This window comes from Calidris pugnax, unplaced genomic scaffold, assembly GCF_001431845.1.
Source record: "Calidris pugnax isolate Ruff unplaced genomic scaffold, ASM143184v1 scaffold28, whole genome shotgun sequence".
NCBI classification, from domain to species: Eukaryota; Metazoa; Chordata; class Aves; order Charadriiformes; family Scolopacidae; genus Calidris; species Calidris pugnax.
In genome coordinates, this window is record NW_015090842.1 from 3,406,028 (window position 1) to 3,433,795 (window position 27,768).

General features: G+C 40.2%; 1 long non-coding RNA gene across 1 annotated transcript; it reads right to left on the reverse strand.

The window, feature by feature from the left end:
- Window positions 1-20,099: 20,099 nt before the first annotated feature.
- On the reverse strand, window positions 20,100-26,118 carry LOC106888092. Its single transcript, XR_001412033.1, has 4 exons — window positions 25,811-26,118; window positions 23,374-23,516; window positions 22,681-22,751; window positions 20,100-20,196 (listed from the first exon to the last, which is right to left on the reverse strand). It is a non-coding gene; the product is annotated as an uncharacterized LOC106888092 (long non-coding RNA).
- Window positions 26,119-27,768: the final 1,650 nt, after the last annotated feature.

Here is a 27,768-nt window from a genome sequence, read left to right on the forward strand (position 1 = left end):
TCTCAAATGGTAGCAGCAATTATATGAATTACTAGTCCCTTTTGAAATCATGGTTCCATGACCCCAGAGCACAGAAGCTACGTGATACCTCATATATTTCTCTATCATGTTATTGTGCAGACCTGGTGGTCTATGGGGTGGGGCCCGCATCATCTACTTGTTTCAACTTCTAATTCATAGTAAATTCATTGGTCAATGAGCTCCAATGCAGTAGTAGTGTTGGGCTGTCATGAAGTCAGCAGGAGATGAGAGAGAGTAGCTGAGCACATAGAAAAGCACTCACACAAAGAGGCTTCACTCAGTGGCACAAACGGGTATCATAAGTGGAAAACATTTTAAATAAATGTTGTGACAGAACAGTTTGTTTTGAGAATAAAGAGAGAGAAAAGGGATACAATCTTCTAACTGAGCAAATTATCATTAAGCAATTAATGCTTTTTCCATCTGTGGTCCAAAACATAAGTTCTTCTCCTTCAGAAGTGATCCAGCATTATGGTTGTAGATTTACTTTTATCTCTAGGAACAAGTAAGGATGTGCAATTTACCAGTTTCTTTTTAAAAAAAATTATAAATGTTTAATTATACAACAGAAATTTGACTACAGGAGTAAGGAAAACTTTAAAATCAGAGTGGGAGCAATTTTTTCTTTCCCTATAAGCATAATAATTATGTACATTATATTTGTGAGATAAATTTATAAACCCCTCATGTTTGTTTTCTCAGGTTTTGCCATTTTCTCAGCTGGGATGATGATAATGATTCAACCTTTATATTTGCTTATAGTCACTCTCATGTTTAAGTTACTGGAATTTGCAACTAGAGGTTTCATCCTCTGGAAGAGTGCTCTGTTTATGGAGGACAAAACCCAATGATCCTGTTGCTCTCAGATTTTTTTCAAAAGGTTGGGGGGTTTTGTGTGTTTTTTCTTGATGCACACCTGCAATTCTGGAACTCCCATAATTTCATAGTGTCTCTATGGTAATTTTCAAGACATCCTGCAACTCAGTTTCCCAGTAAAAGAATTTAACTGAATTTGCACTTACCAAAAGCAGTATACGTGGTTAATTTCGCGAAACTGAGATTAGCTAAAGCTTCAGATACAATTTCTACCAGAGCATCAGATTTCCATCATGACCATGCAACGGGAAAAACTTCCAGATTTCAGGTTCATAGTGTGAAAAGGATGTTTGTGTTAAGTCAGGTACTGCTGCAGAGAGCAGTTCTGCATCGATTGGGCCATGTGAGCAAAGAGGGATTAATTTGGAAAGGTAATCCATGGCCTGATCAGCAAAAGATTTAAATATCTGGAGTTAAATTCAACTGGGGCACAGCAAAATGAGGAATGGAAATTACAGCAATATACTCCCACTTTTTATAGTTTCCTAAATTTATTCATTTACTCATCTTGACCACTGTGCTTGTGAAAGCAAAATGTGGTTTGCTTTTATGCATACCTTGCTGTAGATAAAGGCTTGTTTCTCAGTAGCAATAATACGCATTTTAGAGCTATGCTCAAATATCTGCTGAAATCAAAAGAGAAGTTTGTATTGCTCTGCAGCTTATTCGAGACAGGTCCAGATCTGGAAAATAAGTGATACCTTCCGTGTTTCTGAGCAAAGTAACATGCAGAAGTAACTGTGCCACAGTTAGTTCTTGGCAGCATCTTTGCAAAGTGATTGCCAGGTGCTTTTGGTAGCTATGAATGAAATTAAGACCTTCAGGGTGGAAAAGCGTGTACAATCCTTAGCTGTTTCATATCAAGAAACTTGGTTTTCATATGGGGCACAATAGCAAGGGAACGGGGCTTTAGAAGTGACATTTCTGTGCTCGAGCTCCTGATAAGTACCTGTGTCTGGGTACCATCAGCGTAACCAGCAGAATAAGCCATTATTTGGATGAATCCTTAGGCAAGGTGATGGTGTGTGCAGAGAGGAAAAGAGGGTTTGCTGTCTTGGGGTGAAGCTGGGGTGGACATAATCACGACAGCGTAAATTCCAACGTGCAAAAGAATAAACATGGACTTGTAAATGTGTTTGGTAAGAGAGATGTGCAATTAGAGGAGGCAGAAATTTAAGAGCCAATAAACCTAAAATAGAAGGCAGACCTGTCTGCTGTGATAAGGTAGTCATTTAGGCCCACAACAAGTGTCACTACAGTAATTAGAATATAGTGAGAAATCTGATTGGAATTTTTGCATGAGAGCGTTGCCAACTGCTTTAGCTATTGGCTGATAGAACAGGAACAGCCTGGCAGCACCTGTTCGGAAAGCTTCACGGCAAGAGGGGAAGATGCTTTTCAGTGCCTTTATCCTTTAGCATCTCCCCTTTCTTCTCCAGCCTCTGAAGTCCTTTGTAAACAAATAAACAGCAGTGATATTTTAAAGGGTTAGTTGTGCCAGACGTTACTCAAGCTCACTTAAGAAGAGGTGCCATGTATAAACTGCATTCTTCATGCGTGAGCTTCCCCTCCATGTCACATTTGCCATCGAGTTTTGGATTTGCTTTCCAAGTTTTCAAAGCAGCATTACTCTATTCTGATGATTTTCACCGGCACTGGCAAAGGGTTTTGCTGCCCTGTCTCTCTCCTCTGGAGTTTCAGCTTGCTTGAAACAAAAAAAAAGATTATTTGCAGTAGATCAATATTCCCTTAAGATGTAAACGCATCAGCTCTTGTAAGTGAAGCAGGATTTGGCCTGGCCGGTCCTCTAATGTTAGATCTCGAAGGGTATCTCAGGGGCTGCAGAAATTGTAATGAGGAATCAATAACCAGAACAAATCTCTCACAGGCCTGACGGAGCCTCTCAGAGTGTGTTTGTCTCTTTATATGACTGGGGGAAGCTTCCAGCAAATGAGATGCAAAATGGAGGAATTCAGGAAATTCATGTGGCAGTTTCGGTGCAGGGCAGGACTCTAAGTGTGATCCCAGAGGTGAGATTGTGCTGTCAGTAAGGATATCCTTCCTGCCCAAATTGCCACTGGAGGAGGTTCTCTCCTTTACTCCCCCCTCTTCTCTGGTAGACGCTGTTTCCTTTTACTGTTTAAGCAGAGGCTGTGTGTCACCCTAGGTATGCCTGAATTATAGTTTGGATTAAAGTGAATCATTTTCAGACAGTGTCTTGGGGTGAAATGAGCAGTTTCAAGTCTTACAAATGCATGCAGGGTGTTTTGCTCTCTCCTGCACTGTTCTTGGATCTGAACAAGCTGAGCTTTCTTGTTTCCGTGTGATAGCTTCATAAGAAAGTGAGGTAGGATTATGCTGCTGGACCACCACAACCAGCTTCCTGCCTCTCAGGGCAAGAGGGACTATGTAAATATATGCATGTGTACATATATACATACATATATATATATCAGGGGCTATTTTTGGTACTGCCTTAAATTGAAGTGTATTCAGATGTTTTGCCAGGTTGGAGATCCAGGGCAAGTTGAATGTCTCTGCAGCCGAATGCTGAGTGTGTGCATTTATAAGGCAAGCAGGGATCCTGTTGTATTTATTAATTATCTGAGACGCACAGAAAGTCTGCAAATGCCTGATATTCATAAAACGTAAGAAAAGTTCAGATGCTGCATCCTGGGATGTTACAATTCCATTACAGTAAGGACCTTTTGCCTTTGTTTTGTGAATGACCTTCGCATTTACGGAGTCCCTCCCTGTTCTTCTCTCCAAGCTGTTGTTCATTTGTGTTAATTAAAACCCAGACGATTAAGTATACAAAAGTGCACTCCAGCTTCTGCACACACCAGGCTAAAAACAGGGCCAAGTGACCAGAAACAAACCAGCAGAGATGTGAGCTCTGTCACTGGAGTAGAATGACTGAATATGAAACTCATTATTGGGAAGCAAAGTGACATTTAAATTATGCTGCTGTTTCTCCTACAGGCTTCTGACAGGGTATTTTCAGAAAGAAAATTAAATGAGTTACAAGGCACTTAAACGCAAGGCTTCAAAAAGGTACCTTAATGTGTTTGACTCTCAAATGAAGTGTTATCCCCGTGTGCCTCTATGATTTTACCATGAATGTGACATGTAGAACTGACGCTGCATCTCCTCAAATCCTCACTACACTAACGGGCATCCTCTACATGCTGGCCTTGTGCCATTTCTGTTGAACCCACACAACAGAATTAGTCATGTGGAGAGGGAAACAGCTGGCAAAAAGGAAAAAACAAGAAGGCCTGAGCAGCCACCTTAGCATTGTCACAGGTACGAGACAGCAGTGGATCACAGGCAAGTGCAAAACTATCAGGGCAAATATAGGCAGTAATTAAGGTGATTCGAGCGTAATGTCAGGATCTCTCGAGGAAGTAATCTGCAGATGGAGAGCAAAGTGGAGAAGAAATGGCTTCAGACAGGTGAAGGCTAATTTTTGGTGTTGAGAAAAAAGCTTTATCCTTCTTATCTGAGACCCCGGTTTAAAAAGGGTATTTACGTATGGGGTTAACTTCATCAGCTCCCTAACTGCACTCCAGTGAGAGATAAGAAGATAATTAAAATTACCACCATGCTTAATCAACTTGCCAGCATAGGGATACTCTCTTGAATTGGGGCACAATTAAATTAAGCTTAACTTCTTCCAAATATATGCAAGAAATAGACATCTGGCAAAGTCTCGCTGAAAATGCACAGAGCTGCATTATGACACTCTCCAAGGACAAAGGAAATGGAAAGGGAAAGGGTACGGGAGAGGAAGACTGCTGCCAAGTCCTTTAAGCTTTGTTTTGCAGTGCAGACTATCAGTCACACAAAATACTAGTGATTTCACTGATTTATTGCTAGATCACTGAATTAGTGGTTTCATTCATTGAGCCATATATCCATACATCTATATGAAAATGCATGCATGTACACTGATGTATGTTACTTCACAGTGTTTCAGTAAGCATCTCTTAACTGCTGTGTTTCACAACAACTTATAACGAGAAGAAAGCTTTATCCTTCTTATCTGAGACCCCGGTTTAAAAAGGGTATTTACGTATGGGGTTAACTTCATCAGCTCCCTAACTGCACTCCAGTGAGAGATAAGAAGATAATTAAAATTACCACCATGCTTAATCAACTTGCCAGCATAGGGATACTCTCTTGAATTGGGGCACAATTAAATTAAGCTTAACTTCTTCCAAATATATGCAAGAAATAGACATCTGGCAAAGTCTCGCTGAAAATGCACAGAGCTGCATTATGACACTCTCCAAGGACAAAGGAAATGGAAAGGGAAAGGGTACGGGAGAGGAAGACTGCTGCCAAGTCCTTTAAGCTTTGTTTTGCAGTGCAGACTATCAGTCACACAAAATACTAGTGATTTCACTGATTTATTGCTAGATCACTGAATTAGTGGTTTCATTCATTGAGCCATATATCCATACATCTATATGAAAATGCATGCATGTACACTGATGTATGTTACTTCACAGTGTTTCAGTAAGCATCTCTTAACTGCTGTGTTTCACAACAACTTATAACTGCAATTAAAAGGTCTGAAAATGATATAAAAGGAAGCAGAGTAATTGAGCTAATCAGAGACAAGATCAAGGCCCTCCTGGCCTTGAAATCTATAGCTCCATGAAAGGGAGTCTTTGAATATTTGCTGAATCTAAGGATATTAATAATCAGCAGTTACACTTCTGTCCATCTACAAGGGGCATCAAAGAATTAACTTTTACGATATGCCCAGAAGGTAAATAGCAGAGTCCCTATTCATTTTACCCAATCATAGAGTCCAGAAGAGCTGCTAAAGCCCCAGCCAGAACCAGTCACAGCCAGATCATACGTTGCAAATTCCTGGTTCCTAATCTCTGTGCATCTCACTGAGGACAAAAAGGCTTCCATTCAGATCGGGTCCGGCAGTTGTGCTCTCACACTCTGAGAAGTCAGAATGCTTTAAAAAAGTACAGAGTGGAAGTAAATAATTATCTTTTCTTATCTTTCTCTTCAGTAGGAACCTTGAAGAAGCTTTTCAAATGTGAAACCTGCATTTTAGAAGTGCTTTAAAGAGTACAGTCACTCACCAAGAGCTGAAACCTAGGACCCGTCAAGTGCTTTCTATTTTTAATGATATTTATCTTTATCTTACAAAGGCATCAGCCCATTCCTTGTACTTAACTATGTGAAGAAAGATAACAATTCTCTTTTTCTTCCTCCCAAACTGTATAAGCAGTAAGTTCATTAATTTTGTTTTTTGATTTTCTGTGCTTCTTTATGGAAGTTGCTGCTTCATACATGGGGAAAGGTTGTAAAAGTAGTGAAGGAGGCTGAAGAAATGACTTGTTAATTTATTCCTTAGTGACATAATGTTTGAATGCTTTGGACTTGCACCGTCCCTTGAATTCCCAGATCTTCCTATATGGCTTGTTCCAGCCTGGCCACAACACCTAAGCAGCAGAATATAATTAGAGACCTCTGCTTTCTGATCCTCCTCCTTTTTCAGCAGGTCCTTCCTCTTGCTGGGATCTGATTATTGATCTTACCCTTGTTTTCCATTTTATATATTAAATAGAAGATTTTACAAAATAGTTCAGTATATCAGATGTTAGTTTTCAGCCAAAATGTGTGATATCTTCAACTATGGCAGCAGTTATTCCCCTCTCAAGTCATTCATTTAATACCTGGCTCTAAAGGCAAATTAAAAGGGGGATTTGAAAGAAGTTTAGGCTTGAAGCAATAAAATTCAGTATTAGAAAGGTAGCTCCAGTGGGGGAAAAAAAGCAAAAATCATATTGTTTTCCAAAATTTTGCTCTCTGAGTCATGAACACATTCTCCTGAAAAGTTAAACATTTGATCAGTAAGTTATCAGAACTGTCCGTGCTGGACCACTTCCCCGGAGGGAAAAAAAGGATCTTTAAAAAAAAGGATTTCTTTAACAGCGATCGCAGAAAATCATTCTGACATGCTCATTTTTATTTTCTTCCATTGGCAATCAAAGACCTGTGCTTGTGAGGGAAAGGACATTCTAATATCCCCATCATCTTTCCCCCTTTCAAACTGAAACGAGTCCATCTCTTCATTTCTCTGTTGTGTTCAGCTGCTCTTTTACAGCACTGGGTTGTGAAACCAGAACTCCCACTGACACAGGATCAGACACGGGCTTAAGATTTTAGAGGTGGTTCTGAAGTCCTGAGAAATCCTTCAAAAGCTGGATGCTTTTAGCCGTGCTCAATTGCTACTGTCTTCAGATGTAATCTTTCCAGCAGCTGATTTTCCCTTTATGCTGGGTCACCAGACTTCTCCCATAGGACAAATTACGATTCCGGCTTTCCTAAAATTCTGTAATTCTTATTCCCACAGTGGCACCAAAATGGGTCACACTTTGAATCCTGTTTACACGAGCTTCACAAACTTCTGTATTGCTTTTATCATGCAGATGGTTGTATGTAAGAAAACATATTTGTTAGATGCAAATTTTAGCTGCTTGGGGTCTCTTGTCTCTATGTAGTATCTAGCCTAATGTCACCACAGGACAACATTTATGTTTTCATTTAAAAATAAAGTAAGCAGATGGGACCTTTCTCATCCATAGACCAGTAAATTAAAAACAAAAGTAATAATTTTTTTAATGTTGTACTCTGCTGGGATGAGAGTTTGGCATTATGACATCTGGCATTATAGTACTCCAGTAGCTGCTGTATAGCATTTATTAAAACACTGAAATGAAGCCTGCTAATATTATTTTTGCATAATCCCTGTGAACATGCACAAAGAGACTCTGTACTTATGTCCTTCTCAGCAAAATAAAAAACCCCAGTCCAGACTTTCATGGCGTGTGTCAGGTAATGCTCACCAGAGGTGAATGCTGCCATACAAAGTCCATTTCCCATTATCTGTCCATGGAGACAGTGGGAAGGAGCAGCAGAAGAAAAGAGATACCAGGCTCCCACTTTCTATCTTTGAAAATGTCTTCCCGAGTAAACAGCTTTCTCTCAGTAATACTTAGAAATCAAATTTTCTGTGAATCTTCCAACTTTTAGGGCAAGTTATTGAGATGCCACTGAATATTCCAAATGTTTCTCCAATAGGTAGAGACCTTATGGTGCCAAAAACCAGACAATATTAAATTAATTTTTGCCCTTAAATTATAAACTATTAAAACTTGTCATCTTTATGCAGACACAAAGCATGACTAGTAAATGATTAAATAATTTTTGAGAGTTCAAAACAACATGCCACAGATACAGTGTAAATTTGCAATGTCTCTTCTATCTAAATACAAAATCCAAGTAAACACACTAAATAGATAAATGGACAGAGTGCAATTTGCAGGAAATAATTCCTTTTGCTCTACTATAGAATGAAAAAGTTCTAATTTTTTTATGTCACTGACTCTAATGTGGTCAAAAAATTACCTGTTGCAGTTGCTGGTTGGTCTCAGACCAAATATTGGTAAGAAAATCAAGAGAGGCTTCTCCTTCAGAGCTAAGGTGATCCCTCAGATCCGTTCCTGGATAAACTCTGAAGAACTGAGCTCCGTTCCTCGCCCGCCGCTGGCTGAGCAGGTGGGACGTCACAGCGGTGCTAGTTCCATAAAGTGCCTACAGTTCTCCATCTGGAACAAAGGAATAAGGTTAGTGGTAGTGATATTTCTAAATGGTATTTATATGGTGCTTTGAAAAAAACCCGAAACTGGTGTGATTAGTTTGGGGGTGTTTTTTTCAGCAAGGAACTAGTTGAACAGAGAGTGAGAGGATGCGTTTGTCCCTTTTCCTTTAGGTTTCAGTCTGGAACTGAGTCACAAGCACTGGGGCCAGCAGGAACACAGTGACCCTCCAGCCCTCACGGGTGACTTCAGCCCTGGGCAGCCCCTGCCTGTCCATCAGCGCTGAAGGTACTCAGAAAGGAGATGGTCTCTTAGTTTTAGCAGGAAAACACTTCTGGCAAATCTAGCTAAAATACACGTTCCCTTTGCATACTTACATGACTGTTTTAGGGCAAATTAACTCTGTATCAACCTGAGATGAAGTGGGTTTTGTTCACTAGGATTGTATAAGGGTTCATAAGCATTTACCTTCTGCTTCTAGCTAAGGAGAATGAGTTAGCAGTACTGAGTGAGATGAGAAAACAAGCAAGCCTTGTGTTTATTCAAAGGTTATGCAATTACTTTAGTTGATATTTTTGCTCTGTGACAATAATGATACAGTATTTTATGCAAATATAATTAATAATGAATATTGTGAATGCTGATATTTTAAGGAATTGTATTGCAAGAATAAAAAAATGCTTATTTGGTCTTAAGTGTCATACAAATTTGCTGTGCAAGAGGAAATACAATGAATAAATACACTACATGGTCTTAAGTGGGTAATCTCATATGCGCAGTGACCCTGGAACTGGGGCTCTGTGCAGCTTTGGGGCAACATCAAAATTTATGCAATTTTAAGAGTGTAGATCCTAATATGGAAAATGAACTTTCTTCCTGTATCAGCCAGCACAGCTGTACTTTCACTGGCGGTAGCTAGTACATAACCTTCAAAGCCTCTGAGCCACCTTCTTCCCAGACACCTATCCATACTCCTTAGTAGTATTGGTCAAAACCAAACATTTTTAATGCAGAATTTTGAACAAAGAAATCTTCATTTTTTTTCTTTTTTCTTTTCAGTCTAGCTTTCATGGCAAGAATAAAGAACTGGTGTCCCAAAGCAGGCGTGGACAGAGGGGCCATTTAAAGCACCCATTTGGAAACCTGAAGGATAAAGTATGTCTTAAATAACACCTCCTTCTGTGGATTTAAGGTAGGAGAAAATGCTAAACTTTGTTCAGAGTTTCTTTGGAAAAAATGAGGAAAAATTCTTTCTTATAGACAGATGGCTAAAGAGTAGATGTTTCCTGTTCTACCCTCATTTATCTCAGTAGCTGAACTCCTCACTGAAGAGGTAGGGTACTTCAGTTCACAGCTTCTTCTACCCAGGGAATTGAAATTCAAATATAAATGCTTATCTGTCTTCCTGGAGAGTGCTTCATCACCACTGTATGTTGCACCATGTGTATATCTGTAACTGTGTGAGAGAGTGTTATTCTCTTTTTTTTTTTTTAGGGAAGCAGTTTATTTTGCATGACATACTAATTAGCAGATGCACTCCTTTACAGTCTAAGCTTCTGGTTAAGACATTTTCCTGGGAGGGAGAAAAAAATGTGGGTTCAGATTCCCTAAAACATGGGAAGGAACTCAAAACAGACCTCCTGCATTCCGCTGTGTTCTGAGAACTGCACATAGAGTTACCACTGATTAGCACTCCTGTATTCTTCTAATATCACATTTTAAAGTTCTCATGAAATTTTAACGTTCTCATGAAATTAAAAACGAGCATTTTGATTGGGAACAGTTTTGTTCTTAGTAGTGATGCAGAAAACAGAATCTGGTCTTTGCAAGTAGCATTCCCATGTGTGCTCCAGAAATGTATTTTATTGTCTTCAGGGCAAGAACTAATTCAGAGAAAGGTTCTTATTTGCCACCTATGAATCCTGACCTTGACCTAGAAAGTTTATTGCATGAGGGGCAATTAAAATTCTGTGAAACAAAACCTCCCTATCATAGCAAAATATGTCAAGTGTATCAGAGCTCAAACCTCCAACCTCAATTTATTCCCTTTAAATGTGCTATCTCACATTAAATGTGCTGCCTCACATTAATTTGAATGAGCTGAAAACAACAGTATTTAATAGGTTTGAGAAACTTGAAAGTTTCTTTAACCTTTTTTGGATTGTTAGAAGGTTTTTTTTTTGTTGAGGGCAGAGCAGGTTTCCAATATAAGACACAGATTTCCAAAATGAGATGGGGCTCAGACACTGAACTGAACTACACTGGCCTAGGGAGTTCCTGGGCACCAGCTGGATGTGGTGGCTGTTAGTCAGGGCTGTTAGTTAGTGGTTAGTTAGTAAGTGGCTGTTAGTAAGGGCTGCTAGTTAGTGGTTAGTTAGTAAGTGGCTGTTAGTAAGGGCTCGTGTGCTCACTAAGAGCCTGCCCTGCTGGGGAGCTGCTACAGTAACTGAGGGCTGCATTTCACCTGGGAGGGGGCAGGCTGGGGGACACACAGAACTGCTCCATCCTGGCAGCTCCACTGATGGGAAGTAATTTATTAAGCTTCTATTTCCAATTGGTTAATAGGCTGATTACTGCTGTCCTTTCACAGACTCGAGGAGGTGGGAGTGTACCCAAGCAGAGCACGTGCTGTTGGCCCAATCATGGTCAGACAGCTCACCCATCTCTTGCATAAGCAAAGACGCTTTTAAAATTCAAATGGATCCCTGGATCCTCAGATTCACGCCGTGCCTGAAGGAGCACAACACAAAATCTCTGATACTGTTTCTTTCAGTATTGTCAGACCACAAGAAAGGTTTGCTTGTGTCAAAGAAATGCAGGTAATCATTGCTTTGCTGAGATCTATGCTTAAATGTGCCTTATTTTCTTATATACCCAAATGAAATGCATCCAGAAGCCCTTTTTATCTTAACATCCCTGAAAATGAGAAATTTTATGACAGGAAAGAGTCCTTGATGCTGAAAATGACACTTAGCTCAGCTTAGAGTTTTCCTAGTAAAATCAATGCTTCTAGAATGCTGGATCCCAGGGTTTTGCAATTCTGCATTGATCTCATTCACCCCGTTTCCCATGAGAGCCTTTCTGAAACGCTGCTATTGAGTAACATGCTCACTGGTATGAAGGGAATAGAGAGGGAGTAACCTTTGCTGCTTGAGTAAAATGCAGAATGACATAAAGCATCCAATTCAGCCTCCTTTAGGGTGTTTAAGACACAGAACTCATTTTTCTGGATGAAAAGCAGACAGTGACACTGCCAGCAGCAACTGTGTCAGCTCAGGTTCTCCCAGCAGGAGGGACAGACAGGGTGGCTGGAGAGGGAAACACGACAGATGCCACAAATGGAAGCGCTCGTTTAGAGCCCACATTTAGCTACATAAAATGAGACATGGGGCATGTAAAAGTTAACAGTGACTCTTCAAAACATAACAAATGTGACTGATCAATAATGAAAAGTAGAGAACAATTAAGGTCTGTTTAAACTGGGGGTCCCAGCCTGCATCCAGAGCATCCATTTCTAGATGTGGATGAATAATGAATGGCTTAGTTTGGTATCTGAACCACAAAAACATTTGAGAGAAAAATTAAAACACAGCTTAGGGAAGTACAAAAGGAAAATGTTTTGAGCAGAAAAACCTTTCCCCTCCACCCTGAACAGCTTAATAAATTACAGAATAATGACATTATACGTCAAAATGTTTTATATCCTATTTTATATTTATCCCCATTAAAACAGGTTTTCTGTTGTCTCTATTTTTAAAGGAAAAAAATGATACTTGGCAGTTTTTAGGAACCCAACTATCAGAATGAACAAATATAGTTTTAAAGAAGAAAAAAGAGGAATTTTGAAGAGACATACATTATTTCTGAGTAAACTATATTAACATTTTATACTGTTCAGCACTAAGATGATCATTACAGAATAGCATTTAGGTCATATTATATACATTGATAAATTAGAAATTAATGTTAATAAAAGACAAAATATGAAAAAAGGAGTGTTATTAAATTTTTAGAACATGACTGCTTTATAGCGGTTAAGATCAACTAAAATAAAATTCATAATTTTTCAAAGTAATCCAGATATTTTTGGATGTTCCTCAGGCCATTAAAATAAGAACGATGGCTATTGATAAGTTTAGCATTTTCCCAGCACTTTTATTGGAATGGCTCTGTGAACAAAGCTGAAACAACAGTATTTAATAGGTTTGAGAAACTTGAAAGTTTCTTTAACCTTTTTTGGATTGTTAGAAGGTTTTTTTTTTGTTGAGGGCAGAGCAGGTTTCCAATATAAGACACAGATTTCCAAAATGAGATGGGGCTCAGACACTGAACTGAACTACACTGGCCTAGGGAGTTCCTGGGCACCAGCTGGATGTGGTGGCTGTTAGTCAGGGCTGTTAGTTAGTGGTTAGTTAGTAAGTGGCTGTTAGTAAGGGCTCGTGTGCTCACTAAGAGCCTGCCCTGCTGGGGAGCTGCTACAGTAACTGAGGGCTGCATTTCACCTGGGAGGGGGCAGGCTGGGGGACACACAGAACTGCTCCATCCTGGCAGCTCCACTGATGGGAAGTAATTTATTAAGCTTCTATTTCCAATTGGTTAATAGGCTGATTACTGCTGTCCTTTCACAGACTCGAGGAGGTGGGAGTGTACCCAAGCAGAGCACGTGCTGTTGGCCCAATCATGGTCAGACAGCTCACCCATCTCTTGCATAAGCAAAGACGCTTTTAAAATTCAAATGGATCCCTGGATCCTCAGATTCACGCCGTGCCTGAAGGAGCACAACACAAAATCTCTGATACTGTTTCTTTCAGTATTGTCAGACCACAAGAAAGGTTTGCTTGTGTCAAAGAAATGCAGGTAATCATTGCTTTGCTGAGATCTATGCTTAAATGTGCCTTATTTTCTTATATACCCAAATGAAATGCATCCAGAAGCCCTTTTTATCTTAACATCCCTGAAAATGAGAAATTTTATGACAGGAAAGAGTCCTTGATGCTGAAAATGACACTTAGCTCAGCTTAGAGTTTTCCTAGTAAAATCAATGCTTCTAGAATGCTGGATCCCAGGGTTTTGCAATTCTGCATTGATCTCATTCACCCCGTTTCCCATGAGAGCCTTTCTGAAACGCTGCTATTGAGTAACATGCTCACTGGTATGAAGGGAATAGAGAGGGAGTAACCTTTGCTGCTTGAGTAAAATGCAGAATGACATAAAGCATCCAATTCAGCCTCCTTTAGGGTGTTTAAGACACAGAACTCATTTTTCTGGATGAAAAGCAGACAGTGACACTGCCAGCAGCAACTGTGTCAGCTCAGGTTCTCCCAGCAGGAGGGACAGACAGGGTGGCTGGAGAGGGAAACACGACAGATGCCACAAATGGAAGCGCTCGTTTAGAGCCCACATTTAGCTACATAAAATGAGACATGGGGCATGTAAAAGTTAACAGTGACTCTTCAAAACATAACAAATGTGACTGATCAATAATGAAAAGTAGAGAACAATTAAGGTCTGTTTAAACTGGGGGTCCCAGCCTGCATCCAGAGCATCCATTTCTAGATGTGGATGAATAATGAATGGCTTAGTTTGGTATCTGAACCACAAAAACATTTGAGAGAAAAATTAAAACACAGCTTAGGGAAGTACAAAAGGAAAATGTTTTGAGCAGAAAAACCTTTCCCCTCCACCCTGAACAGCTTAATAAATTACAGAATAATGACATTATACGTCAAAATGTTTTATATCCTATTTTATATTTATCCCCATTAAAACAGGTTTTCTGTTGTCTCTATTTTTAAAGGAAAAAAATGATACTTGGCAGTTTTTAGGAACCCAACTATCAGAATGAACAAATATAGTTTTAAAGAAGAAAAAAGAGGAATTTTGAAGAGACATACATTATTTCTGAGTAAACTATATTAACATTTTATACTGTTCAGCACTAAGATGATCATTACAGAATAGCATTTAGGTCATATTATATACATTGATAAATTAGAAATTAATGTTAATAAAAGACAAAATATGAAAAAAGGAGTGTTATTAAATTTTTAGAACATGACTGCTTTATAGCGGTTAAGATCAACTAAAATAAAATTCATAATTTTTCAAAGTAATCCAGATATTTTTGGATGTTCCTCAGGCCATTAAAATAAGAACGATGGCTATTGATAAGTTTAGCATTTTCCCAGCACTTTTATTGGAATGGCTCTGTGAACAAAGCTGGTTTTGTTAACTTGGGACCAATTAATAAAGCAGTGCCTGCCACGATCTGTACATCATCAACACACTGATTAGGAGGGCTATAGCGACTTTGTTTCTCTGTATATAGAAGTGATCATTTCCACTGCCTACTAGGGAAATAAAAAATTACCTACAAACCCTACCTGCTATTTAAAGGAAGGGAAATGATGTGAATTGCTCACAATAGTTATGGGGATGCTTGGGGATTGTTTTCTTTTTTTTTTTCATGATTACATTCTGTCCATCTACTTATAAGGATAGCAAATACTTCATGGTTTTGTTATAGTCCAGCATTACGTGTTATATAATGTGTTTGATCATAATAGCTTTTAGTTGAAGTTTGGTGTAATCTCCAGGTTGTGACTCGGTTGGAAATATGGTGTGTCTACTCACCTGCTCTAGAAAAGTGCAGAAATCTATAGACAGTAACAAGGCAAAAGACAGGAAAGGTCCACGGCCCTGTGTTATTGATGGGAGACTTTGCAATACCATGTTTCCATGGTTTAATGAAACTGAAAATAGGGAACAGGCAATTGAGTCCACTGGCAGATGAAGAATTGCAGTTAAGCTTCTATTTTCTCAGGACTGCCATTCCTCCACTCCTGCCTCCTCTTTAACAAATCCCTCAGATGCTTTTCCCATACAGCAGTTACCTGATGGCACTCCCATCATCTTAGTGAGAGCTTCAGCTTTAGCTTGGGTAGTGCACAGCTCCGCACGGGGTGGGTTTGGCTTGGTTGAGTGCCAGAGGAGAGATGCAAACAGCTTGAGATGGCCCATGATGAGATTACAAGGAGCGCGTAAATGTCCCTGTTTCCATGCCCTGTTTTCATTTCAGGAGTGCACTGGGGTTAAGAATCCCGTTCTCTCTGCTGCACTGGGTGTCTGTGAGCGAGGCGGGCTATGGCTGTCAGAGAGAGACCTGTGGAGGAACCCAGCCAGATGGGATGTGCCCGGGCTGCTTTCCACGGAGCCGTGCTCTGTGCCGCTGCTGCGCCGCGCTCACCTGGTACCGCCCCGGCCTGCGGAGCAGCAGCAGCGTCCCCGGAGGAGCCGAGGCTGCGGGAAGGTGAGGATGTGCCCAGCTATTGCGGGTCCTGCATGGGAAACTCTGCTAATTGGGTAAACCCGCTCTAGTGTACAGGCACCAACTGGCAGACACAACTTCCACAATGAGAGAGATCCATAATTTTCAAATGTAACTAACAATTTGTGACAATAAAGCAGCAACGGGAGCCAAGATGCTGGCACTTCTTCTTGTCACCTCTTTCAAGCACAGTAACTAGAATTTGCATTTGTTTCTTTTCCAAAGGCAGTTACTTATTTTACAAAGTAGGCATTTAATGCATGCAGTTTCTTTGGCACGATTTTATTTTTAAGCCGAAGTCTCTAAAGAGTTTAGTGTTGTCTCTCTTAAGAAAAGAACCCGGATGGTATTTAATTAATACTGTATCAAACCAGAGAAATGTCATCATTCACATACACAGCAGAGATCAGAACTGTCTCAAAAAGACTAACTAGCGTAATTGTGATAATGGAAAGTGAAGATGATGGAATTATACAAAATTATGGGTGAACCAGAGAGGGTAAGAAAGACAAAAATTCTTGTTTAAACTTTCTAATGGTGACAAAGGCAGTTCAATTAAAACTCACAAAAGGTAACGGTTTATTGACATACAGTGTGACTGCCCGTTGTCACTGGTGATAGTGTCGTGGTTAAACAGAAGCTACATCTGTGTCCCCTTGCCTGGCACACAGCCCTGGCTCCTAGGGCTCCTGGGAGGGGAATTTACAATTTTTTCATTTTTAGACCATGCCCTGGGCTATGATACACAGGATATCAATCATTTGTACCCTGGAGGTTAAACGCCACAAAGAAGTCTCTGCACGGAGGAGGGTCAGTGCCAGAATAACATTTTTAGAGGAAGAGTATTCTTTATTTGGCATTTGGCTGTGGGCATAAATCTTGAAAGACAAAAATAAAAAGGGGCAGAGAATTGGAGGGAAGATTTTTAAATGCTGGCTTAAGCATCGGTAGGGAGTAGGTAGACTTTAGTCGGGGGAGCTTTTTCAGGTACCCTGAATTCATTATCCTGGTCCCCTATGGCTGACTCCACAAGGAGAGCCACCAGGCAGATGAAGAAACGTGAACCTGAGCTGGTGACTTCACACAGCCCGGCCTTGTGCTGTGGAGGATGCTCCAAACAGCTACTGCTGTGGGAGCACAGAGCTCTGAGCTGAGACCATCTGCCTCTCAGCGGCGCACATCAGGCAGCCCAGCACCATGTTGGTGTAAACACACTGCTCAGAGTGCCACTGTGCAGCAAAGACTGGTGGAAAAACTCCTACTTTAAATCTTGCCACTTTTTTTTGTTTGGTTGGTGGGGTTTTTTTCGGATTTTGCGGGGGGGAGTCCTTAATTATTTCTTGTCAGAATGAGTTCCATGGGCTGTCTGGAAAAGAAGGTAGAGTCATTAAATCTAACAGTTCTGATGTTGTTTTTTAACAGCTCCTAAGTGTCACTTGATGGATGGCTGTCTGGAACAATATCCTCCTTCCTGCTGATATTCCCGACCAAACCCAAGCGATACAAAATGTCTTGGAATCCCTGCAATCATCTATTAGCAATAAATTATGACATGGCACTCCAGAGCTCTTGCAGCCATCTACAACCACTAAGTAAGTCCATATAGCATTTTAAAATGATTAAGCATTGTATGGATAACCTGCACATTTGCATTTTTGTTAGATATGAGAGAAGGGAATGCGACCTTAAAACCCAGATTCACTGTCAGGGTTTGAATGACTTCTCCCCTCTTGTGGAGAGGGTGATGGACAAGGTGACCTCTTTAAGGTCCTTTCAGATTTAGGGTTTTTCCCATGCCCTTCATGTCCCACCCCATCCCCACCCCTGGTTTCTATAATAAACAGGGTTTTGACATTTCTGTGAAGCATCTGTTGGTGTCCAGTGCCAAAGGCAGTGTAATGCAGAAGCTGAACTACAGGTCCAAGCACCAAGACAATTCCTATGTTCTTTTTGGTCATTTTGATAGAACAAAGAAATGGAGAACTCATTTGGAAATTTCCTATACACCAAGAAAACACTTAATTTTAAAAATACAACTTGAATTTTATGAGGATAATTCATATCAAATATTATATAGGCAGAAGCTGCTCTATTTCATTCAACTTCTGGAGAAAAATAATTATGCTCTTTACAATCTGAAGTGCATTTGTATTCCTTCCAAATAGTCCTATTACAACAAATGAAGTACTTACTATACATCTTTTTCCTGCTGCTTTTCAACTTAAATTTAATTTTCACATAGATTTATTTAAAACAATTCTCAATGAGACTCAGCCAAATGATGAATTTATGGAAGGTTTAGTAAATGTGTAATCTAGTTGAAGTTAAAAATGGCTACTTTGTAATTCTATGCCTAAATGAAATTACCCATTGTAGCCAGCTATTGTGCATCCATTTAAAGCCTATTTCTTGAGGCACATATTCAATCTCTAACTGAAAAAAAGGCATAGTGCAAATATGTCGCTAACAGAAAAATGTATATATACATATATAGCATTAGTATTAAGCAAATGTTTTAATTTTTTTTCTGTTCTCTGAGCCTGCTTGAGCAGTTAATACATACGTGTGTGTGTATACATTCTGTAGATGCAGAGACTACGCTCTACATATTGATGATGTCTTATTCTTTATTGCTCGTAATACATGACTGCCTCGGTCCAAACGTGATTGTTTAAGAAGAAAAGTTAAATCCAATGAATGTTGCAGAGCATAAAAATATTTGTAATGAGATCTCACTGCAGAAAAGGTTTGTGACTTGTATTGATAATAGAACAGACTGTGCGAGAACTTTGCCTCTGGCAAAGTGTGATTCTGTTTTCTGTTCCATGGCTGGCACAAAATCAGCAGTTACATCGGAGCTAAGGCTAAAATCAGCCTATCTCTGATAAAGAATGCTTGAGTACAGCATGAGATGTTACAAGTTCACCATTTTTAAGAGTAGGCCCCAAAATTTTCTGAGAGATAATGTGTCACTGAGGTTTCCAACGGGACCCAGCTCGGAGGTGCAATCAGCTCGCTTAATACTCAGGAGTTTTAGCCCAGTTCTCCCCACTAAGTTTGGTCAGGATAAAATTCATTTCTCCCACCCAAAGATATGAAAATTGAGCTGCTAAATTCTCTGTCATTATCACCAGAACTACGTACCAACTACAGACTTGGTGTCTTATCCAAAACCCACTGCATACAATTTGTGGAAAAACTTCCATCTTCCTCACAGTTCTGGATGAGCCCTGTGTTTCCCCCTGCAGTAGTACTTTATGCTATTTATTCCATAATGTCCCGACTCACATAGAGGGTTTTCATTACCATCCCTGCAAGAATGAGGAGATGATACACAGCAAGACATAATTCCACATCCTCAGAGATACCCAGGCTCCCGAAGTCGGGCTGGATTCTGGACTTGGCACTGTCGTCCATCCGGCATGCAAATTAGACTTCAGTGGTATAAATTACTGAGAGTGAGACTACTTTATTCTTTCTTTAAACAAGACCCAAGAAAATCACAAACTGTTTCATCTTCTTTTCCCACTATTTTCATTTGTGATGGTAAAAGGTTGACAGCTGCACACTAAGGAGATAGGCTCACCGTGGAATTACGAGAAGAGGGACGAGAGGGACCGTGCCAGCTCTTGGGAGGTGACTCTCTCTGGGTGTGCCTGGCACCTGCAGCACGTCGAGGGACGGGCAGGGGAGCTCACCATGCTCCAGGTAAGATCACACCCTGCTTTACCCTACCATAACTTCTTCATGACTGTGATGCTACGTTTGATACAGGATTAAATAAGTACAGCAAATACTCAGATATTAATTATAAGGAGTCATTTTTCATTGTTAGTATCTCCTGCCTACTATTAAGCTATACAGCACAGTACCATGTTCAAAAATCAGAATTCAGAACTCTTTTGCTTCTTACTGCTTTGGTAGCCACAGATACTGTACTGAGGAAGAGCTGAAAGGTTTTGATTTGTGATTAAGCAATGGGTTTTAACCAGATCCTGCCTTACAATCCTTTGACCTGTGTATCACAACTTTCCAACACACGTATTTTATTGCACAACAGCCCATCAAAAGAATGGCTTTACGTCAGGCAACCAGCATTTCCTGAGCGACGGTACAAAGGTAGATGGAGCTCCTCATAGTTTAACTACTGACTTTCTCAAATCTGGTTAGTTCCCCACATGGCAGCACAAGGGGTTGCTTTCTTTGGAGAGTTTTATACTCACCATGTTCAGTTCCAAAATAATACTGAAGCCTGGACTTATATGAAAGCCTCCAGAGTTCCTGGATTCTTCAAAAGGCTCATAACATCTTTGAAGCTGATAGCACCTTCTGTTTTGTCTTCTGGATTCAGTGAAATGGAAGGCAGAGAAGGCATTTAGTTTTAGTTATTTTGAAACGAGCCAGTGAAAAGGGCCTGCCATAAACAAAGCTTATGAATAAATGAATGCATCTGACAAAGAAGTTAATGATCACATGGACTGAGCCCAAATTCTTGATCAATGAATCATGTAGGCTGCTTTGTTTAGGCTTTGGCAAATCAATACTCCATTTTGTTAAACAAGTAAAATAGATTTTTTGTGGGGGTGCTCTGGATTAATTTTTAAATATAAAGTGTCAGACAAAGAAAATCTGCAAGGGTCCTTGAGAGTTTTGCTTAGAGCTTTTCAAGTGTCTTTGCTTCTTTGCATTTATTGTCTTGTTATGCTGCTTACCAGGTGACAACACACAGCAGATGACCAGTTGTGGGAAAGAAACAGTAACATTTATAAGACTGTATTGCAGCTACAGAGCCGTGAAAGAGCTCGTGACTTTGCAGACTTATTAACACAGTATAATTATGTCACTACATCAGATTGCTATTAAATGAAGTGGGATTGGTAAACAGTAGGACCCTCTCCATTCCCTTCTCTCACTGGGCCCAACACATAAACAGCTTTTCTTTTCTGTTTTATCATCCTTTTCATTTGATGCAGGTGACTACATTGTCCCTCGGTGACCTGCCACACCTGCGGCAGGCAAAGCCACACCTGTATATACTCTGTGAGGTTTTCATGATAGCCAAGAGTCCTTAAAGGGATTTAGGTACATAACGATGTGGGTAGATGCTGCTCAGGTGCTAAGAAATGAATTTGGGCTGGATGGCAGAAAGTTTCTATTCAGGAGCAAGGTGCTGCCAATTCCACAGGAAGAAAGGTAATTAAGTAACTACTGTGGATTCCTGACAGTGGGTAAAACTGGTGCCTGGTTTTCAAGAGAACTTGATTGGGTTTTGAAAATTAGTCCTGCACCATCAGCTGTATCAGAGGTATGAATATCACATTCTCTACTGATTTGTGCCCCCACAGCATTTTCAAAATGCTCCCTACTTTACATTCTGTTCAAGTAATTCTGTAGATCACACTAGACATCTACATGCACTTTTAATGCCGTCATAGTTCCCTAATTCTGGCCCCAAAATGTTGGGTCAGACTTGGTGCCATGAAGCACGTGAGTATTGCTGAGTTTGCACCTTCCCTCTTGCTACAGCAAACTCTTGAAATTCCTGTCTCTAGGGCTCAGTGAGTGAAAAAAACTCTGACATGGGAAGAGAACAGAAAGTTTCTAACCTCGTCAAGAAAATGACAATGTCCTGGACTTGATACTGCCTGAACAGTATTCCTGAAACATTGCTCCTGGATAGATCTAAGTAGAGACAAAATGCCAAATCTGATTACGTAGATCAAAGCAGGCTGCAGCTAAAAAGCTCTGAGTACTCACAGCTCACGTTGTCAAAATTAGATTTGTGGTTAAGTGGAATTTTTCATCATCATAGCAATTTGTTTTGGGTACTTAACAATGAATTTAGGGGCCTGACTTGAAGTAGCCAACATTGAAAGCTTTGGTTTTCTAAGAAAAGCTGCTGCTGCTGCCCAGATTCCCAGAGTTATTTATTATCTCCAGTGGCATATCTTGTTAAAGAGGGTGTTCAGAACCAACTTCCAGCAGGGAAAACAACCGGTAATGAGATACGGATAAGAAATGACCCCTTTCCCTAGCCCTGTTGGTTACTGGCCTTTCATCAGACTTATATATGCAAATACTGCCCTGTCAGAAAATGACACTGTGACTTTAAAGGAAGCTGAACAAGAAACTGCTGTCTGAACTAGGAATTAAACATTCTGTATGGTCACCGCATTGAGTCGGTGAAAGAAAAGAAACCAACTGTTCTGCAAAAGATAAATTATTATCCCCTAAAATGGTTTATGTTCCCTTGGTTATTTGTAGCGAGTGATTGAAAGTCAGGTAGAGGACACAAGCTATTGAACAGATCACTGGGGACTCTTCCAGGTTTGGTCTGTTAAAAATCTTCACAAGTATATCAGAAAATTCTGTACAGAATAGGACAAAATGGAGCAAAATAGAACAAATCCAAAGCAAGGATTATGCCTTACAAGAATGTGCAAGCTTGAAGATTGTTAAAGGAGCTAAAATCTGTTTTGTGGTTTGTTATTTTAAAGCCTGAGCTGGGTTATTGGAATGCTAACAATTACTCATTCAGAGAAGAGAAAACAAAATAAGAAACTGCCAGCAAGTAAGAAAAAAATAAGCTTATTCACAAAAGTGCAGTATGTATTTTGCAAAGCTGTTGGCTTGATATTCTCAGGCTGAGACCACCCAGAGGCAAACGCTCTTCCATTTAAACAGAAACTAAGGCCTCATAGCACTTGTGAAAATCAGGCATTTTTTCCTCCTCCAACATTCTCCCTGATTGCAGATTCACACTTTGCTGAAGGTCTTTTTTAAATCCAAGTAGAGCTCGATATTAATAGTGGCACAGTTACTTACTGTCCTTTTCTTTATCAACTTGGGATCAAATGTTCTAATGAAAATCAATAGAGTATTTCCCCATTGTGTCTCTGAAAGCAAGAACAAATACATGCATCAGATAAAATGATGATGTTTTCACAAGCGATTAGCATGATTCAAGTGATAGACTACTAAAATAACTTTATGCGGAATCAGTGGTTTTTAAAACAGCATTTCACTTCCTCTTTCATTTGTCTACAAATATTTCCATTTTGGAATATCTTTTATGCAACGATACCAAATCACAACCCTGCTTCAGACAGAGCCAGGCCGTTAGCATCCCCTCCGTAATTAGAAGATGCAATCTTACTCATTCACTGCAGCGTTGCTCGGTCGACTCAAGCACAGTGTGCTGTGGTAGCTGGAAGTTCAGAACACAGATTTCCCCATGCCTACTTCAGTGATTAATATGTAGAAAAATGTTTTTGGTTTAAGAACAACATGATGCATCGGAGATTTCCATAAATAAAACACTAATTCATACAGAAAACACAACTGCATTAAAGTTAAATCTACAGGAAAATTATGAGTCTTAAGCAATAAACCCCCTGAATTTGTTAACAGTTTGGATGGCAGAATTGAAATGTCTCACATATTTTGCTTAATGTATCAGTGTGACTTGTTTTACTTATGTATGCTTGCAAAAAATGGTATTAATGACCCTATTTTTACCTGATTTTAAAGTTGGTGAAAACACTCTCCATTGCACAGCTCTCAATGCAAGGTTGTACACATCCACGACCAGGATTTCTGCAGCCATTCCTTGTGGTGCTGTCACTGCCGGTGCAGGGCTTACGGTGCTGACACCTCAAGACCTTCATTTGAAATGTATGCATTTAATGTACTTGTTCTCATATAGATACAAAGACTCACATGCACCATAGAATAGTCAGTAATCTGGCAGATAAAGCATTTTGCTGGGAACTGTGAGTTCAAGTCATCGCATGCAAAGAAACAAACTGGGATTAGTCTCTTATTTCTTAGGAAATTGTATTAAGAAGTCACTATGTGGCCTGAATGATAAAGGCAATAAAAAGGGGCATTGCGTGCTGTGGGGTAGGTCTAGAGAAAGGTGACAACTGCAAGAGAAATAAAAGCATCCAGACTATTTTTTAAGGAAACACAAAGGCTTTCAGACCAAATGCCATGGTGCTGTGACACATTCAAGTAGTCTCTGTGACAAGGTGGAGTAAGAGCCCCACAGCTTGCTATGGCCATCGCAGGGGAGAGACATGGAAACCTCCAGTTCAGAGAAAGCTGGAAGTGTAATAGAAAGCAAGTTGGCTGCGTCTATCCCCAAGACAGAGATTTCACTCATCATTGTTACAGAATGAAAAATTTAAGAAAGCCCCAAGAGAAGAATTTTCTTATTTTATTCAAACGAAGCTTCCATCTGAAGGCACATATGCCACCATATGGGATCCATTTCAGGCATTCATTAGGAGAAGAATAATTAGTCTAGCATCATACCAGGAAGAAAGGAAGAGGCCCAGAGGATAATTACTTTAGAAACAGAAATAAAAGACCTTGAAACTAAATTTGCTAGGGACAAGTCTATGAAAAATGAAAAAAAAAGACATTATTTATGGAAATTTTGAATTCAGTTATCAAGGAGACGAGGAAAAGGGGCATGCCCACGACAGGATTATTTTTAGCTTGGGGAGAAGCTGGTACACTATTGTTCTAATGATTATGGAAAACATGTACTCTCATATTTCAGCCATTCAGCACAAGCAAGAGGCCTCTTCTCTAGTACAAAAGAGATGAAACACTTCCACATTATACTAGGAAGAACTGCACTGTGTGTCCTCTCTTTGCAAATACACCATTATTAGTGCTACTGGTCACAGGCTTCAAATATGGCTGTGACCCTCTAAAGGTTGTCAAAAGGGATTATTTCTTTGTAGCACTTACTATGAGATGACCTGCAAGAAAGAGAAATAGCTGTATTATGTAAATAAAGCACAGAGTGAATAGCATGAGAATAGAGAAGATTCAAAAAAATGTCAGATTTAGGGATTTTTCTATTAGCAATTAAACATACTGAGAGCTCTGGATACATCAACTTAATCCTAACCATGCATTTAGCCAACGCATCTCCACCTTCTGGAAGGCACCAGATAGACACATCCTACTGAATAAAAGACAGACATTGTACAGTGCACCACAGTCAATCTGCAAAGCCTCAGGCCCCAAGTAACTAACCCCTAATTAACTGCTGAGTTTGGAGTTTCTGTGCTACTCAAAAGGCCCGTGGGAAGTGAAGGGTGACAAGATTTGGCCCTTAAAAAAAGCACCAGTGACTAGACTCCTCCTCTTCATACCAGGAAACACCACATACTCTGCAGCGCTGAAACCGTAATGGGAAGTACAGATTTGTCTGGGTAAAATCCTTTGATTGAGAGAGTGGTCAAAGGGACAGTTCTTTGATGTCTAGAGCTCTTTGTAACAAAGAATAAAACGAGATCTCACATCGCTGCGTGTGAAACAGATGGTATGGCTTATGACAGTGGATCATTCATATTGGGAACACTTGTTACAATGCATTATCTTTTAAAGATACAGAGAAAGCTATCTAGCATTTTGTGACTCACCTACAGTATAAACAAGATAATTACCTGGTTCACCTGCCAGAGCGGGGAGATCGATTATAAAAGCTAATTAGAGACCTGTTTTAAGCAGATATGAACTCATGGGTTTTTGTTATGGGTTCTTCTCCTCTTAACACACCACAGAGAAAACCATAGAACAACAGTGATTAGCCTTATTTCATTTTTATTGCTTCTCCCATTCAGAGTAAAACCACAGAAAGTCAAAAGTGTAGCTAATTTACTTTAGCAAGCCGGCAAATGTAAGTTAATTTCCTTGCTTTACTACTTAGAAAGCTCTGCCAGAGCATTAATGTCAAAGGAAAACAAAGAAAAAATACATATCCATATGGAATATGAATGCAAGTCGTGGTAGCTTGACAAACACTGGCAGAGAAAACTGTCGCATTTGCAAGGAGGTAACAGATACCGGTAGTGAGCATTTAAGCTCTTCGTTATTTGTACATGTCAGTAATGCAGCAGATAAGATTTACCAGGTTGTGATGTTTGTTGATTTTTACCTTTCTGGCACTGGAGAACACTTGCGTTTTCTTTAAGTAGCAGCATTCCTTACTGTTGTTCCCCAAAGCAGCACATCTACAGCAGTGTCCATGAATTTCCGATTGCTCATATCTAAATACGTCGTGTGATGTGCAGTCATCTCCCAGCTCCATGTGAGCTGACACACTCCTGGAGGGACGACTTTAGAATCTGTTCAGTCTGAAAAATTTCACACTGCATCTCCACCCACATGTGGGATGAAAAAACAAATTACTTTAGGAAGGCAGAAAGACGTTAATAATTAGTACTTAATTCCCAACGGACCCGCTGTTCAGTGCAAACTACAGTTCTGAGCAGGGCTTGTAGGCTTCCAGCCCCCTGGAATGGGAAAGGTCTGACAGATCTGAGCCACCAGCCTTGGGGGTGAACTGGCACCCTCACTTGGGAATCCCAAGCAGTGACATGGGTGCAAAGAGCACAGACAAGTGACAGACTCTGATCAGCAGAGCCCCCCCAAACGCCACCCAACAACAGTACAGATTTAATTAAGAGACCAGAGTTACAGTAATACGAAGGCTTTATGTAATGGTTCTTTATCAATGAGGCAAAAGCTGGCTTTTCACCTTAGCTCCTTAAACGCGCTATCCGATAATTAATTTAACTGATATGGGACAGCTATATCATCCTTGAATAAAGTGATTTGTATAGATCTAAAAGCAAATGCCTCGGTGGAAAGACAGGGGTGATCATTATTTCAAAGCTCTTTTTTATTTTTCCCCTACTCTTAAGACTTGTGAAATTATTTATTTGACAATCTGAAAATAAAACTTGAGCTGTATTAGCATGCAGGCTGCTCAATAAAAGGGAAAAAAGGGAAAGAGAGGATTAATAAATTACATGCTAGAAATGGGAAACAAGATTAGAGGTGGCATTTTGGCAATGTCTTCTTCCACGGCGAAGGAAAAAGAATGAAATGATGAGTTGGAGGGTGAAGAGGGAGACAATCAGTAGGAAAAATGAAATTTAGAAAACGTGAGAAGGACTGTGAAAGATGGAGGAGCTCATTAGGGTAAAGGGTGTGATAAAAGTGACTCTGTAGCAAAGAGGGACATGGCTGCTATGGAAAGGGAGAAACCCCTCAGGGAATGAGGGGTCAGAGGCTGGAGAGTAAGGGGCTGGTGACACTGAGCATGCACACGGGAGAGGATGACGAGAGGAACAAGATAAAAACAATGGATGTGACTGGTGCTCCAAACACAAGAGGAGTGAGTCTCCCCAAGGCCCGTGTCTGTGTCCCTCCTACTTCCTTACCTCTCCTCTGCTGCCGTGGCTACCTCCTGAGCGATACACACCCGCACAAGAATCAATAGGTCTGTGGAGATTCACAACTTCAGGCAAGATGGGATTTTCAGCCGGTTTGTTTGTTTTCATGGGTCAACATTGATAGATTGTATCCTACAGCAAATCTCACATATGCATATCAGGTTGCTTCCTCCAGCACATCACTATAGCAACAACACTTGAATCATTGATATTTGACATCACTGGGGCTGCTGTTTCTTTCTGTTTCCAACAGCAAGCCAAAAGAATGCTCCAATCTTGTGCTACCTTCACTGCAAGGCCAATGGATGTCATCTCCTTCAACTTCCCCACCTCCATCATGAACACCTGGCTCCCTAGAACCTATTATCTTTCATTCCTCAACCTCCTTTCACTGTTAAAATCTCCATTCTTTTTTATCTCTCTCCCCCTCTTTTTACACCCTGATACTTTTAGTGGCTCTTTAAACCCATTTCAAATGAAACCAGAAGGTTGGCAGGACAAGCAGGGACTCCCTGGGCTGTAAATAACAAAGAGAAGCACTCACTCCAGATTGGCTGCAGCCTGAGCAGGTATTTCTCCTTTGATTAACCAGATCCTCCTTTCCTGGTATATTTGATAAGGAGCAAAAGGGATGAGGAGAGGGTAGAGCCTGCTG